Genomic DNA, 14,564 nt, shown 5'->3' with positions numbered 1-14,564 from the left:
CCTGACCAGGTCCCTCTGGAACCCACATGAGAACAGAAGCAAAATTTCAACTACTTAGTACTTAGGCCCCAATACCTTCCTTCACCAAGGACATGCTTCCATGAAGGGCACAAACTAGGACTACAAAGGTATGTTTGACATGAAAGCCCTTTTACCTTTGCTTTTTTTTCCTGGGCAAAAGAAGAGAAGTGCCACTCTCAGTCTTCCTTATGGCATTTCCCTATCCCAAGGGTGTTCAAATTCGTGCAGGGTTCACCTGTAAGGCTTCTGGTGAAGTGACATCACATATTGCCACTTGATCTCTCTCTCTGAACTCCCCTGACTCCCAGACTAGCTCCCATAGCAAATGGAAAACCAAACCTGCAGCTCAGGTGAGATGTGAGCTTCTAAAAGAACCATCTAAGGCAAGGTCACAAAAGCTGCTATGAAAAGGGTGAGATTTAGATGAAAGCTCAGTGAGTGCACTCAGGAAACACCATAATAATAAAACCCCTTCACCAATACACAGCTCCTGTGGCTGCAGCCTTCCTGACCTGGAGGATGCTGCCTAAGCAATGGGCTGAAGTGCTCATGGTTAAATTGCAGCATGACAGACTTCAGCAAAGCTGCTGAAGGGTCTGGAGAGCAGGGCTGCTGAGGAGCAGCTGAGGGAACTGGGGGTGTGCAGCCTGGAGAAAAGGAGGCTGAGGGGAGACCTCATTGCTCTCTACAGCTCCCTGAAAGAAGGCTGGAGCCAGGTGGGGGTTGGTCTCTTCTCCCTAGTACCAGGTGATAGAATGAGAGCAAATGGCCTGAAATTGCACCAGGGGAGGTTTAGGTTGGAGGTGAGGAACAATTTCTGTGCTGCAAGAGTGGTCAGGCATGGAACAGGCTGCCCAGGTGGGTGGTGGAGTCATCATCCCTGGAGGTGTTCAAGAAACCTGTGGCCATGTCTCTTTGGGCCATGGTTTAATGGCCATGGTGGTGTTGGGTTGATGGTTGGACTCAAAGATCTTGGAGGTTTTTCCCCACCCAAAAGCATTCTGTGATTGTATGAAACTGTAAGCTGTGTCTGGGAGCTCCCTGGGGGAGTTTCTCTCTTTTCCTCAGCTCATTTAAATGGAAAACATTCAGACTAAAAGTGACCAACACCTCCAACTGTGTGACCAACACCTCCAACTGTAAAGCAAGGGGAAAGACTGCCACATGCTCAGCATTCCTGCCTGACATTGCTGACAGGGGAGCTCACATCCTGAAATACAATCCACAGTAGTCCATAAAATATAAAGCCTACTCACTAGCTGTGGCCTGTAGGACTTCACAGCAGCAGTTCCCAGCAGCAGAATGCTCCCTGAAAGTTCATTAACACAACACAAAGATCATTAACACAAGACCCACCATGAGAACTCCTTGGGACTATTATTAACAGTGCTAACCAGCTGTAAGGAATCTGCTGTGCCTCCTACTGCTCAGCTCTGCAGTGGCACTACACAATGAGACAAGGACTTCATTACTGAAGGCACTAAGCTGACATTTCATTGTAATCAGGAATGATACCACCACAAATAGTGTCCTCTAACTCATCTGGCATTGTGTCCTAGGAGCAATGTGTCCTGGATCAGCAATGCTGTGACCAGCAGGGCTAGGGAAGCGATTGTCCCTCTGTACTGGGCACTGGAGAGGCTACACCATGAATCCTGGGTTCAATTTTGGGCCCTCACTCCAAGAAGGATAATGAGGAGCTGGAGTGTCCAGAGAGGGACAACAAAGCTGGGGAAGGGTCTGTGGAACAGGGCTGGTGAGGAGCAGCTGAGGGAACTGGGGGTGTTCAGCCTGGAGAAGAGGAGGCTGAGGGGAGACCTCATTGCTCTCTACAGCTCCCTGAAAGGAGGCTGCAGTGAGGTGGGGGTTGGTCTCTTCTCCCCAGTATCAGGTAATTGCTCTGTCCTGCTGAGGCTGCATCTGGAATAGTGTGTCTAGCTCTGGGCCACTCACTCAAGAAAGGACCTCGGGGAACTGCTTGAAAGAGTCCAGCACAGAGCCACTAAGATGCTGAAGGCAGTGGAACATCTCCCTGTGAGGAAAGGCTGAGGGAGCTGAGGGCTCTGCAGCTTGGAGCAGAGGAGCCTGAGGGGTGACCTCAGTCATGTTGACAAAGATGTAGAGGGCAGTGTCAGGAGGATGGAGCCAGGCCCTGCTCAGTCCAGTGCCAGGACAAAGGGCAGTGGGTGCAAGCTGGAGCAAAGGAGGTTCCATGTGAACATAGGGAAAAACTTTTTCCCTGTGAGGGAGCTGAATCCCTGGAGCAGGCTGCCCAGAGAGGCTGTGGAGTTTGCTTCTCTGGAGACTATCCACACCCACCTGGTTTTTTTCCTGGGTGACCTGCCCTAGCTGATACTGCTCTGACAGTGGGGGGATTGGACTCAACCTCTGGAGGTCCCTTCCAACCCCTAACATTCTGTGATTCTCTGTGATTCTGTGATAGAATGAGAGGAAATAGCCTCTAGTTCCACTATTGGAGTTAGGTTGGAGATGAGGAACAATTTCTTTGCTGCAAGAGTGGTCAGGCATTGGAACAGGCTGCCCAGGGAGGTGGTGGAGTCACCACCCCTGGAGGTGTTCAAGAAACCTGTGGCCATGGCACTCTGGGACATGGTCTGATGGCCATGATGGTGTTGGGTTGATGGTTGGACTCAATAATCTTAGAAGGTTTTTCCAACCCAAACAATTCTGTGGCCCTCAGTGGTACAATTTGGAGGAGCTCATCAGCTGACACGAACTTCTCCTAATGAAGTGGTCCCACTGCTGCTCCCTCAGTGGCACAAATGGGAATCTTACCTGAAGAACTCACACCAAGGGCAGAACAAAGAGATAACCCCAGCAAAGTTACAAATTCTACAAGCTGGAATTCAGGAGATACTTTCTGTTCTTCCCCCTTTCCTTACACAGCCCTGGTGCTGTGCCAGCAGCATCAAACCCACAAGCCTTTCACTCCAGTCTGATGCTGAGGTAAGGCAGGGTTCCTGCTGCTCAGCCCCACGCCAAAGGGGCTGTAGGTGCCCCCTGAGCCATTCTGTCCCTCCCCACTCACACACACAGAGGTGCTGAGTGAGGCCCAGTCTCACCTGTGGATCCCCTCAGGTTGTCTCATTCACCTGTCAGAAGGGACTCAGGCTCCTCCATGCATTTTTTGCCTCTACAACAAAGGAGCCGGGGGGGGGGGGGAGGAGGCCAACTTCATTTGTGAAACAGTTTGCATTCCACTGAGCCTGGCAGACTTTCAGCTCATTTCCTTGAAAATGATTCCAGGGGAGGCTAAAGCCCTGATGACTTCATTGGTCTTTTTATAAAGGAGCACCAGGCTGGTGGATGGATAGAAACAGCTGCAGAATTACCCTGCCTGTGGCTACGGCTGCCGTGGCCTTCAACGGGGCTCCAGCCCCCAGCTGCCAGGTGCAGAGCGTGGCCCTGTCACCGCAGGGCAGGGGGTACTGGTGGTGGTGCTGTGGGGGACAGCCTGCTTTTCAAGGAAGGAGGCAGCTTATCTTGCATTTGGGAAGATCTCTGGACAGCTCCTGCAGTGCTTGAGCACGTTCTGAGCGATGCTCGGTAGGGATGTGGAAGGGTCGGGTGGTGGAAGGCAGCTGCTTGCTTTGGTCACTTGGTGAGGGTCTGGAGAAGAGCAGCTGAGGGAACTGGGCTTGTTCAGCCTGGAGAGAAGGAGAGCAAGGGGAGACCTCATTGCCCTCTGCAACTCCCTGAAAGGAGGTTGGAGCCAGGTGGGGGTTAGTCTCTACTCCCTAGTAAAAAGTGACCAGATGAGAGGAAAGTTGCACCAGGGAAGGTTTTAGGTTGGACATTAGAAGAAACTTCTTCACTGAAAGGGTTCTCCAACACTGGACCAGGCTGCTCAGGGAGGTGGTAGAATCCCCATCCCTGGAGGTGTTTAAAAGAGGCAGAGATGTGCTGGGGGACATGGCCTAGCATCAGACTTGGTAGAGTTAGAGAATGATTGGACTTGATGATCTTAAAAGGTCTTTTTTTGCCCAAAACAATTCCATGATTGCCCTGGCTTTAAAAGGTCTTTATCTACAGGACAGCCAAATCCACTGAAGAGAATCAGTGGGTTATCTGGGTTGGCTGGACTGGATAATCTTTGAGGTCTCTTCCAACTAGATATATTCTCTATCTCTCTGTGATCTCCCAAGGTCTCTTCCAACCCCTACCATTCTGTGATTCATCTTTCAGTGGTGAGGATGGCTTCAAGTGTTCCTCTTCTGGGCTGCTTATTGTGGCCACCAAAGGCAATTCCCCATCCTAACCACATACCAGCAGAGCTGGGTTTGTGTGCTAGACCTGACCACTGAAATGATTCAGGTGATGGATGTTGAGGACACCAAAAGGAGATCCTGGGTGCTACCTGAGGGCCAAGGACAGACACAGGGAGCAGCTGGGTGGGGAGAAAGTGTCACAGGCACATCAGGAGGCTGGTGACAGCCCTGCTGTGTGGCTGTCTGCAGTAAAAGCTCATCCTAAGCTATAAAAGCCACCATGAGTAAGGGGTTCCTGGTCTTCAAAACAGATCATTAAATGCCTCTGTGACATTGTCAGCATTGATTTGGGCTAAGAGGTGACCGAGATTTTAGCAGCACATTCAGCTGATGATTTAGAGGAAAGATGATAGCCTACAAAGAGATGGCTGGCTCAGGAGAGGCCAGGCAGGGATCACTCTGGTCTTTCAATTTCAGCTGGTTTTGTAATCCATAGCCAGCTGAAATCCGTCAGGCTCCAGCTCTAGCTTGGGAGCTTTTAAAACCAGTTGCAAGAACTCCAGCATAAGCAGGCTTCCACCCTAAAAATGCAGCTGAATCTTGAGAGAGGGTCCCCTGCTCCTCTACTCTGTCCCACTGAGGCCACAGCTGGAATATTGTGCTCAGTTCTGGGCCCCTCACTTCAAGAAGGACCTCAGGGAACTGCTTGAAAGAGTCCAGCATAGAGGCACTAAGATGCTGAAGGCAGTGGAACATCTCCCTGTGAGGAAAGGCTGAGGGAGCTGGGGCTCTGCAGCTTGGAGCAGAGGAGTGACCTCAGTCATGTTGATAAAGATGTAGAGGGCAGTGTCAGGAGGATGGAGCCAGGCCCTGCTCAGTCCAGTGCCAGGACAAAGGGCAGTGGGTGCAAGCTGGAGCAAAGGAGGTTCCATGTGAACATAGGGAAAAACTTTTTCCCTGTGAGGGTGCTGAATCCCTGGAGCAGGCTGCCCAGAGAGGTTGTGGAGTTTGCTTCTCTGGAGACTATCAACACCCACCTGCTCTGACAGGGGGACTGGACTGGATGATCTTTGGAGGTCCCTTCCAACCCCTAACATTCTGTGATTCTGTGAACTGAAGAGCAATCCCATGGAACTTAAAGCTGTAACTGTCAACAGACAAAGAGGGGAGGTTGGGGAAGCTGATTGTGGTTTAACTTCCATTCATGTAGAATCAGAATAAACTGGGTTTACACATGAGTACCTGAAGGACTGCAAAACTGCTTCTGTTTCATGTCAAGCTGAGTGCATTTGCAGTTCAGTGTACATCCTAATCTTCAGATGATACAAGGTTGGCTGCTACAGCTGCTTTCTGAAGGCAGCAGCTCTAAAAGCATCATTGTCTCAGGGAAAAGCAGTGGCTTTATGGTCTTTAACATATTCCAGTTATGGAAACCCTGGTTTTGTGCAACCCATTCATCCCCAAATCCCAGCAGAGGTTCAAAGCAACTCTTCTTCCAGATCAGAGAATCACAGAATGATTTTGGTTGGAAAAGAGCTTTAAGTTCATCCAATCCAACCATTCTCTAACTCCACCAGTTCTGGTGCTAAACCATGGCCCTCAGCACCACATCTCTGCAGCTTTAAAACATCTCCAGGGATGGGGATTCAACCACCTCCCTGACTCCAGTGTCTGAGAACCCTTTTGGGCACCACAGAGCTCAAATTTAGGGGCAGAAATGTCAAGTTTTCCTGACTGGGGAGCAGGAAAAACTCTGAGTTTCCTGCCCCTGAGAGCAGGAAGAGCTGCAGGAACAGGGACAACCCTGCAGTACCAGCAGTGGTTTTTTCCCTTTAGAACACCCTCAGGGAGCAATAAATTGCACAGCAAATAAAGTATCTGCTCAAGAGCAGGGGTCACCTCCTTCCCCACACTGCAGCAGTATTTCCCTCCTCACATGAAATAATAAATTGAGGTGCTCAGCAAGCATGAAATTGTTCCTTACCTACCACTTGATGGAGGGGATGAAGGCAGAATGGAGCTGCCAGGAGCTCCAGGGAGACCTTCTGGTGGCCTCTCAATGCTCCAAGGGCTGATCAGAAAGCTGGGGATAGACTTTTGAGCAGGACCTGCTGTGACAGGACAAGAGGGGATTCAAACTGGAGAGAAGGAAGACATTTGTTACACTGAGGGTGGTGAGACCCTGTCCCAGGTTGCCCAGAGATGGTAGATGCCCTGTGCCTGGGACCACTCCAGGTCAGGTTGTTTGGCTTTCAGCAACCTCCTCTAGTTGCAGATGTCCCTGCTGACTGTAGAGGGATTGGACTGGATGACCTTTAAAGATCCTTTCCAACCCAAACCATTCCATGACTATTAGTATGTGTTTGCACATTTAGAACTGGCTGAACCACTTAAGACATGGATGTCCATCAGCTGCAGCTACATCACCTCCTTGAACTCCAGCCCCAGCCTAATCCAGGAGGATCAGGGCTTTCCTAGGCACACAGAGAGCAGAGCTCCCCCAAGGTGAGCATGAGGTCCCTGGAGGTTTCCAAGAAACATGGACATAGCACTTAGGGACATGGTTTAATGGCCATGGTGGTCTTAGGTTGAAGGTTGGACTCAATGATCTTAGAGTTTTTTTCCAACCAACCCAAATCTATGAGCGAGGTTTCCACCCAGCATTGCCCAAACCTTGAGAACCAGCTGCTCTGGGCTTACCAGCAGCAGGACTGGACACTTTGTCCTACCAGCCACCACACTTGCTGCTTTCCCTCTGAAGGCCCCAGTTCCTAAAGAAACCAGCAGCAGCTTTTGCCCAGGCAAGGTTTCAGTACCAGGTAAGCACACAGAACAGCGAGTTTGTACCTGCCACAGTCTGAGAAACAAGGCAGCTTAGGTGACACATCTCAGGTGACACATCCTTCCCACACAGATGGCATGACTCAAGGTTGTATCTCCTCAAATCTGGTCCTGGGTTTGCCCCCATTCTCTCCTGCACAAGAGGGGACCTGCTCAGCCAGGCTGATGCTCAAGGACACACAGAGGGACAAGCAGCAGCCAGGAGCGATGCTGCCCCATTTCCATAGCTCCTTCCAGGTCCCTCACCACTAGACCCAAGTTACCTACTGCAAACCTCACCTGAAGAGCAGGGCTTGTCCTGAGATTTTTAGCTTGATTTTCCTGAATTCACATTAATGGTTTATTGTGCCAATGAGCCCTGAACAAGAGAGACCTCAAGCAGCTGCAGGTCTTTTGCTGGGCAGAGGCTACACCAGATTTTAACACCCCCCCCTGCGAGGATTCTGAACTTCCACATCTACACAGGATTGCTGTCCCCTCCCAACACCCCACTGAGGCTTTTGGTTCCTCACTGCTGGGGGCTGAGGTAAAGCAAGGATTCAGATCTTGCTCCTGTTGAAGTCTGTGATGATCTACAAAATAGGATCCCAGAAACCCAGCATGGCTGGAAGGGACTCTGGAGATCATCCAGTCCAACCCCCCAGATCAAGCAGGGGTGCCCACAGCAGCTTGCCCAGCAGCACAATGCCCAGCTGGCTTTGGAATTTCTCCAGAGAAGGAGACTCCACAACCTCTCTGGGCAGCCTGCTCCAGGCCTCCAGCACCCTCACACCAAACAACTTTCTCCTCATCCTCAGATGGAACCTCCTGGCTTCCAGTTTGTGCCCACTGCCCCTTGTCCTGTCCCTGGGCACCACTGACAAGAGTCTGGCCCCAGCCTCTTGCCCCCCACAGCTCCTTTAGCTCTTGCTGAGCATTGATCAGATCCTCTCAGGGGCTGCTCTTCTCCAGGCCAAACAGCCCCAGGGCTCTCAGCCTTTGCTCCTCACAGAGATGCTCCAGGCCCCTGAACATCTTTGTAGCCTCCACTGGACTCTCCCCTGCAGCTCCCTGTCTCTCTTGAACCAGGGAGCCCAGACCTGGACCCAGTACTCCACATGCAGCCTGACAAGGGCAGAGCAGAGGGTGAGGAGAACCTCTCCCAACCTCATGACCATATTTTTCTTAATGCACCCACAGATGCATTCCCCCCTTGTCCTGTCACAACAGGCCCTGCTCAAAAGTCTATCCCCAGCTTTTTGATCAGCCCTCTGAGCACTGCAAGGCCAGCAGAAGGTCACCCTGCAGCCCTCTCTTCTCCAGGCTGAACAACCCCAACTCTCTCAGCCTGGCCTCACAGCAGAGGGCTTCCAGCCCTGCCAGCATTGCTGTGGCCTCCTCTGGCCCTGCTCCAACAGGTCCCTGTGTGCCCTGTGCTTGCAAGCAGGCTGAAGTGCTAAAACATCACTACTACCACACAAATGTATACCGACCCTCCCAACACCTCCAGGTTTTTCAGTCCCACCTCCAACTTACCTTCTTTCTGCTCCTTACCACTTCATGCCAGTGGCACAAAAAGCTCTTTAAACAGCCTGACCCACGCTGGTTTAGCTGTAACTTAGTCAGAAGGCTGCAAACAAAAGTAGTTGAGTGATAGTTAGGTCCCCAAGCCCCACAACAAGCATTTGTGGTGCTGCAAGGGAGAGATGAGGATTTCTTTTGGTGGCAGCAGAGGCTTAAAGTGATTGATCACCTCAGATACAGCAAAATTCCCTTTAAACTGTAAAAGCTTTTAGTTTGGAGTCCTTGCCAATAAACAGGAGGATCCTGCCCCCATCTGGCCTCCCTGGAGGGTAGCAGCCCGAGGTGTTCAAGGCCAGGCTGGATGGGGCTTTGAGCAACCTCTTCTAGTGGAAGGTGTCCCTGCCCATGGCAAGGGGCTGGAACTAGATCATCTTTAAGATCCCTTCCAACCCAAACCATTCTGTGAATCTAGGATGGGCAGACACAGCAAGAAATCATGGAATCACAGAATGGTTTAGGCTGGAAGGGACCTTCAAGATCATCCACTTCCAACCCCCCACCATGGGCAGGGATATCTTCCACTAGACCAGGTGGCTTCAAAAGGGGAACCCTGGGCAGGATGCAAAAGGTGGCCCCTGAAATGAGCCATAATTCAGGGTTTGGATCAGGGTCTGACTGGCAGAAAGAGGAGATGATCATAACCATTCTGGAGCAGCTCCAGTCATGCCATGGCTTGTTTGTGGGGCACAGATGGGTCCAAGTGTGCCACATGGAGAGGAATATATAGACCTCACCATCTGCTGCTGATGTGGGAAGGGAACCAGAGGCCCTCAACAGATCTGTGCCTGCCACCAAATACCATAAAAAGAGGAGCTGTATTTGTTGGAGCTCTACAAACCTCCACCACTTTCTGCATTCTGTGTTACACTGCCAGGCAGTGTAGGGTCCACATGGCCTGCAAAGCTCAGCTAGCTGTCCTTGAGGGTTGTGAGGAGAAACCCATGGGTCAAAATCCAGAGGGGCCTCTGCTTTCAGAAAAATCAGAAATAAGGTTCAATTTCCAATTTCAGACAACTTAAGCAGAGATATCATCCAAATGCCCAGCTGCTCGCTGCCCTGCACCTCCCCCTCTTTTTCTGGGCTCAGCTTTAGCACCCACATCTGCTTTCAGCACAGGAGAGGCACAGATACACAGAACAGCTTGGGTTAGAAAGGACCTTCAAGATCATCTAGTTCCAACCCCCCTGCTGTGGGCAGGGACACCTTCCTCCAGACCAGGTTGCTCAAGGCCTCATCCAACCTGGCCTTGAACACCTCCAGGGAGGGGACATCCACAACCTTCCTGGGCAACCTGTTCCAGTGTCTCCACACCCTCACTGCTAAGAATTTCTTCCTAATCTCCAGTCTAAATCTACTTCCCTTCAACTAGATGAAAATCACAGTCTCACAGTATCACCAAGGTTGGAAGAGACCTCAAAGACCATCAAGTCCAACCTGTCACCACAGACCTCATGACTAGACCATGGCACCAAGTGCCACATCCAATCCCCTCTTGAACACCTCCAGGGATGGTGACTCCACCACCTCCCTGGGCAGCACATTCCAATGGCCAACAACTCTCTCTGGGAAGAACTTTCTCCTCACCTCCAGCCTAAGCTTCCCCTGGCGCAGCTTGAGACTATGTCCTCTTGTTCTGGTGCTGGTTGCCTGGCAGAAGAGACCAACCCCCACCTGGCTACAACCTCCCTTCAGGGAGTTGTAGAGAGCAATGAGGTCTCCCCTGAGCCTCCTCTTCTCCAGGCAAAGCAACCCCAGCTCCCTCAGCCTCTCCTCACAGGGCTGTGCTCAAGGCCTCTCCCCAGCCTTGTTGCCCTTCTCTGGACACCATCAAGTGTCTCAATGTCCTTCTTAAACTGAGGGGCCCAGAACTGGACACAGGACTCAAGGTGTGGCCTAACCAGTGCTGAGCACAGGGCACAATGACCTCCCTGCTCCTGCTGGCCACACTGTTCCTGATGCAGGCCAGGATGCCATTGGCCTTCTTGGCCACCTGGGCACACTGCTGGCTCATGTTTAGGCAGCTGTCAATCAGCACCCCCAGGTCCCTCTCTGCCTGGCAGTTCTCCAGCCACTCTGACCCCAGCCTGCAGCTCTGCCTGGGGTTGCTGTGGCCAAAGTGCAGCCCCTGGCACTTGGATTTGTTGAAATCAGATCTGAAAAGCCAGGAAGAGGTAAAAGGGGGAAAGAATTCAAGGAATGTGCTGCTAAAATGCCAGGAAAAGTTCCTGACTGGAACCATAAATGGCATTTATTACATGAAATATCTTTATTAAAAGATTTAGCTGAATGACTTCAATACCCACACTTAAGGTTCAGACCCAGAAGCACTCAAGCCAAAGAACACCAGCCCTTGGACGGCTGGGAATTAGTTTGAAGTGCTAATTATGTTCTGGAATGAAGTTTTATTGCACTATCAATGTCAGCCTCATCCTTCAGGCACTGCTTTCAGAAAGAAGAGAGAAGCTTTTTAGAAAGAGAAGTAGAAAACACAAGTGATCAGCAGAAATGTGACTGTGGCCTTGGGATGAAAACACAGGGGGCACAGGAGTTACTCTGCATTTGGTAACACACAATGAATCTGCTGCAGCCCAACTCCACTGGTAATACACTCATCTGAGCAGTTGACTTTCTCCTCAAAGACCTGCAGGTTCAGTGTTAGAGCTCTGTTTGTGCTTGAAGGAGCCAAGAGTTGGGTGCCTTCACGTCACCTGCTTAGGACAGCAGCTACAGGCTGAGTGCAGGCCTGTGGGGACAGGATTTAAGGGCTTGGGAAAGAATGGAGTATGAAAGTTGAGGCCATGGCGAAAGCATTGCTCAAACAGAATGTAGTTAGAGTTTAAACTGGAACAGTTACCATTCAGAGGTTCATAGAAAGGGTTGGGTTGGAAGGGACTTTCAAAATCATCTAGTTCCAAACCTGCTGCCACAGGCAGGGACACCTCCCACTAGACTGGGTCACTCAAGGCCCCATCCAACCTCCAGGCAAGGAGAATCCACAACCTCCCTAGGCAACCTGTTCCAGTGCCTCACCACCCCCCCACCATAAAGAATTTCTTCCCAATACCTACTCTAAATCTCCCCTCTTCCAGCTCAAAGCCATTGCCCTCATCCTGTCACTACAAGCCCTTAGCAAAAGTCCCTCCCCAGTTCTCCTGCAGCCCCCCACAGGCACTGGAAGGCTGCCCTAAGGTCTCCCTGGAGCCTTCACTTCTCCAGGCTGAACAGCTCCAGCTCTCAGCCTGCGCCCACAGGGGAGGTGCTCCACCCCTCTGATCATCTCTGTGTCCCTCCTCTGGACCTGCTCCATGAGCATGATCCTGTCAGGAATAAAAGAAGTGATGTGAAGAAGCCTGGACAACATAAGAATGACCCAGTCAAAGCCCAGTGAGGCAGGAATGTCCTTTCTGCTTGTGATTCTAAAGCACTCTGAACAGAAGTGGCAGTGGCAATGCCTAGAACCCCTCATTTCTGCACTTTTAATGCAACAACTGCATTCAAGTCATGTTTGCCTCACCCTGACCACTGTGCTCCTGGGCAAGCTGCTGTGGGTGCCCCTGCTTTAGCGGGGGGGGTGGTCTGGATGATTTCCAGAGGTCCCTTCCAACCCCCACCACGCTGGGATTCTCTATTTATAGCACTGAACTATACATAGAGACATTTTTCTTTCTTGGTGCCATCCAGTCACCCTTGTCCTGTAATGCTCAGTGATGCACCAGTTAAAGGCTTTAATATTACATCCACCTCAATTAGTTACAAACCATTCTCCAGACATAATTAGTCTGACAGCCACAGAATTAATGCTTTATTAGGGCCACTCAGAAGGACCTGCTCACAGGAGGAGGCTTGCAAGGCCAAGCAGACTTGGATTAAGATACTTCCACAGAGTTCCTTGAAAACAGCTGACCATCCTGACACAAGGACAAATGTAGGATTTCCAAAGTGAAGTCTGAGAAGTAGAGTAGAGTAGAGTAGAGTAGAGTAGAGTAGAGTAGAGTAGAGTAGAGTAGAGTAGAGTAGAGTAGAGTAGAGTAGGCCAGGTTGGAAAAGACCTCAGAGATCATCAAGTCCAACCTATCACCCAACACCCTCTCATCAACTCAACCATGGCACCAAGTGCCTCAGCCAGGCTCTTCCTAAACACCTCCAGGGATGGTGACACCACCACCTCCCTGGGCAGCACATCCCAGTGGCCAATCTCTCTTGCTGGGAAGAACTTCCTCCTCACCTCCAGCCTAAACCTCCCCTGGTGCAGCTTGAGACTGTGTCCTCTTGTTCTGATGCTGGTTGCTAGAGAGGAGACCAACCCCCATCTGGCTACAACCTCCCTTCAGGGAGCTGTAGAGAGCAAGGTCTCCCCTGAGCCTCCTCTTCTGCAGGCTAAGCAACCCCAGCTCCCTCAGCCTCTCCTCACAGGGCTGTGCTCCAGACCCCTCCCCAGCCTCATTGCCCTTCTCTGGGCACATTCAAGAGCCTCAGTGTCCTTCTTGGTGCCCATCAGATATGTTTAACACCCACACACAGAGTCACAGGATTGTTTGGGTTGGAAGAGACCTCTAAGATCACCAAGTCCAACCATCGACCCAACACAACCACGTCCCAAAGTGCCAGGGCCACAGGTTTCTGGACCACCTCCAGGGATGGGGACTCCACCACCCAGGAACATGCTGTATAATGCAGAGGAAAAGAGCAACTAAACCTCCTTGGAGGACAAACAACAATTAAATCATGAACAAAATGAAGCCACAGAGATTCCTGGCCACGTTCTCCAGGCTCTACACTCCAGCTCTCCTCACACTCACTCATCTGCTCTACTTGCAGCTCACGAAGGCAGAGCTGATTTACCAAGTTTATTATCTGCTAAACCAAAAGAAACATTTGAAGTGTTAAGATTGCTGAAACATGACTTTGTTATTTGGGTGGGTTTTTTCTTCCTAGGAAAATGGCACTCTGCAGACCACACTTCAATAACCACTTTGAAAGGCTCCTTCCCTCTTTTCTCTCTAATATCCCAAGAACGATTCCACGAAGAACAAAGGCAAACCTCCAGTGCTAGCTGAAAGCTGAGGCAACACAACAGCACAAAAGCAATAGAAAGCAAGGTTGTGACTCATGGCAAAGACAATGGCCTCCAAACAATAACTGAGGGAGGGTCAAAGCAGTATTGATGCAGATTTCACTTGGGCAGGGTGGTGGGAAAAATGGGAATTGTCCTACAGGGCAAAGAGCTGTAAGCAAGGAGCATGCACAGAAAGAGGTGGTGGTGTGGTCAAAAGTTCACCTGCCCTTCCCCAGCTCCACCAGGTGCCTACATTTAAAAGCATTTCTACCTTTCCACAAGAGGAAAGGACCACCACAGCCACCACCCTTCCATGAGGGTGTACACTTGTAGATTCTGGTGTGCATCTCTTCAGCAGCTGTGCAAGCACACTGCTTCTTGGGAGGAAGCTTCAGGCTGACAAACCTGCCTACAAAAGCTTCTGCCTCAACAGCTGGGTGACACAGCTTCACAGATTGCATGGGGTTGGGAGGGGCACTCAAAGGTCATCCTGTCCAACCCACCCCTGCAGTCAGCAAGGACATCTCCAACTAGACCAGGCTGTCCAGGGCCACATCAAGTCTGATCTTGAAGGTCTCCAGGGACAAGACCTCAACCACATCCCTGGGCAACCTGTTCCAGTGTGTCACCACTTACCATGAGGAAGTTCCTCCTGATGTCTAACCCAACACCATTCTGAGATGACACCATTGCACTGTTGCTGTGCTTTGTGGCACTTAAAAGGCACAATCACACCAGGCAAGGTGAAAACTGGATGGCTATCAGGAAGAAGTTCTTCACAGAGAGAGTGATCTGCCATTGGAATGGGCTGCCCTGGGAGGTGGTGGAGTCACTGTCCCTGGAGATCTTCAGGA

The sequence above is a fragment of the Dryobates pubescens genome, chromosome 2 (assembly GCF_014839835.1).
Source record: "Dryobates pubescens isolate bDryPub1 chromosome 2, bDryPub1.pri, whole genome shotgun sequence".
In the NCBI taxonomy this organism is placed as follows: domain Eukaryota; kingdom Metazoa; phylum Chordata; class Aves; order Piciformes; family Picidae; genus Dryobates; species Dryobates pubescens.
Note: the sequence above shows the minus strand (reverse complement) of the source record.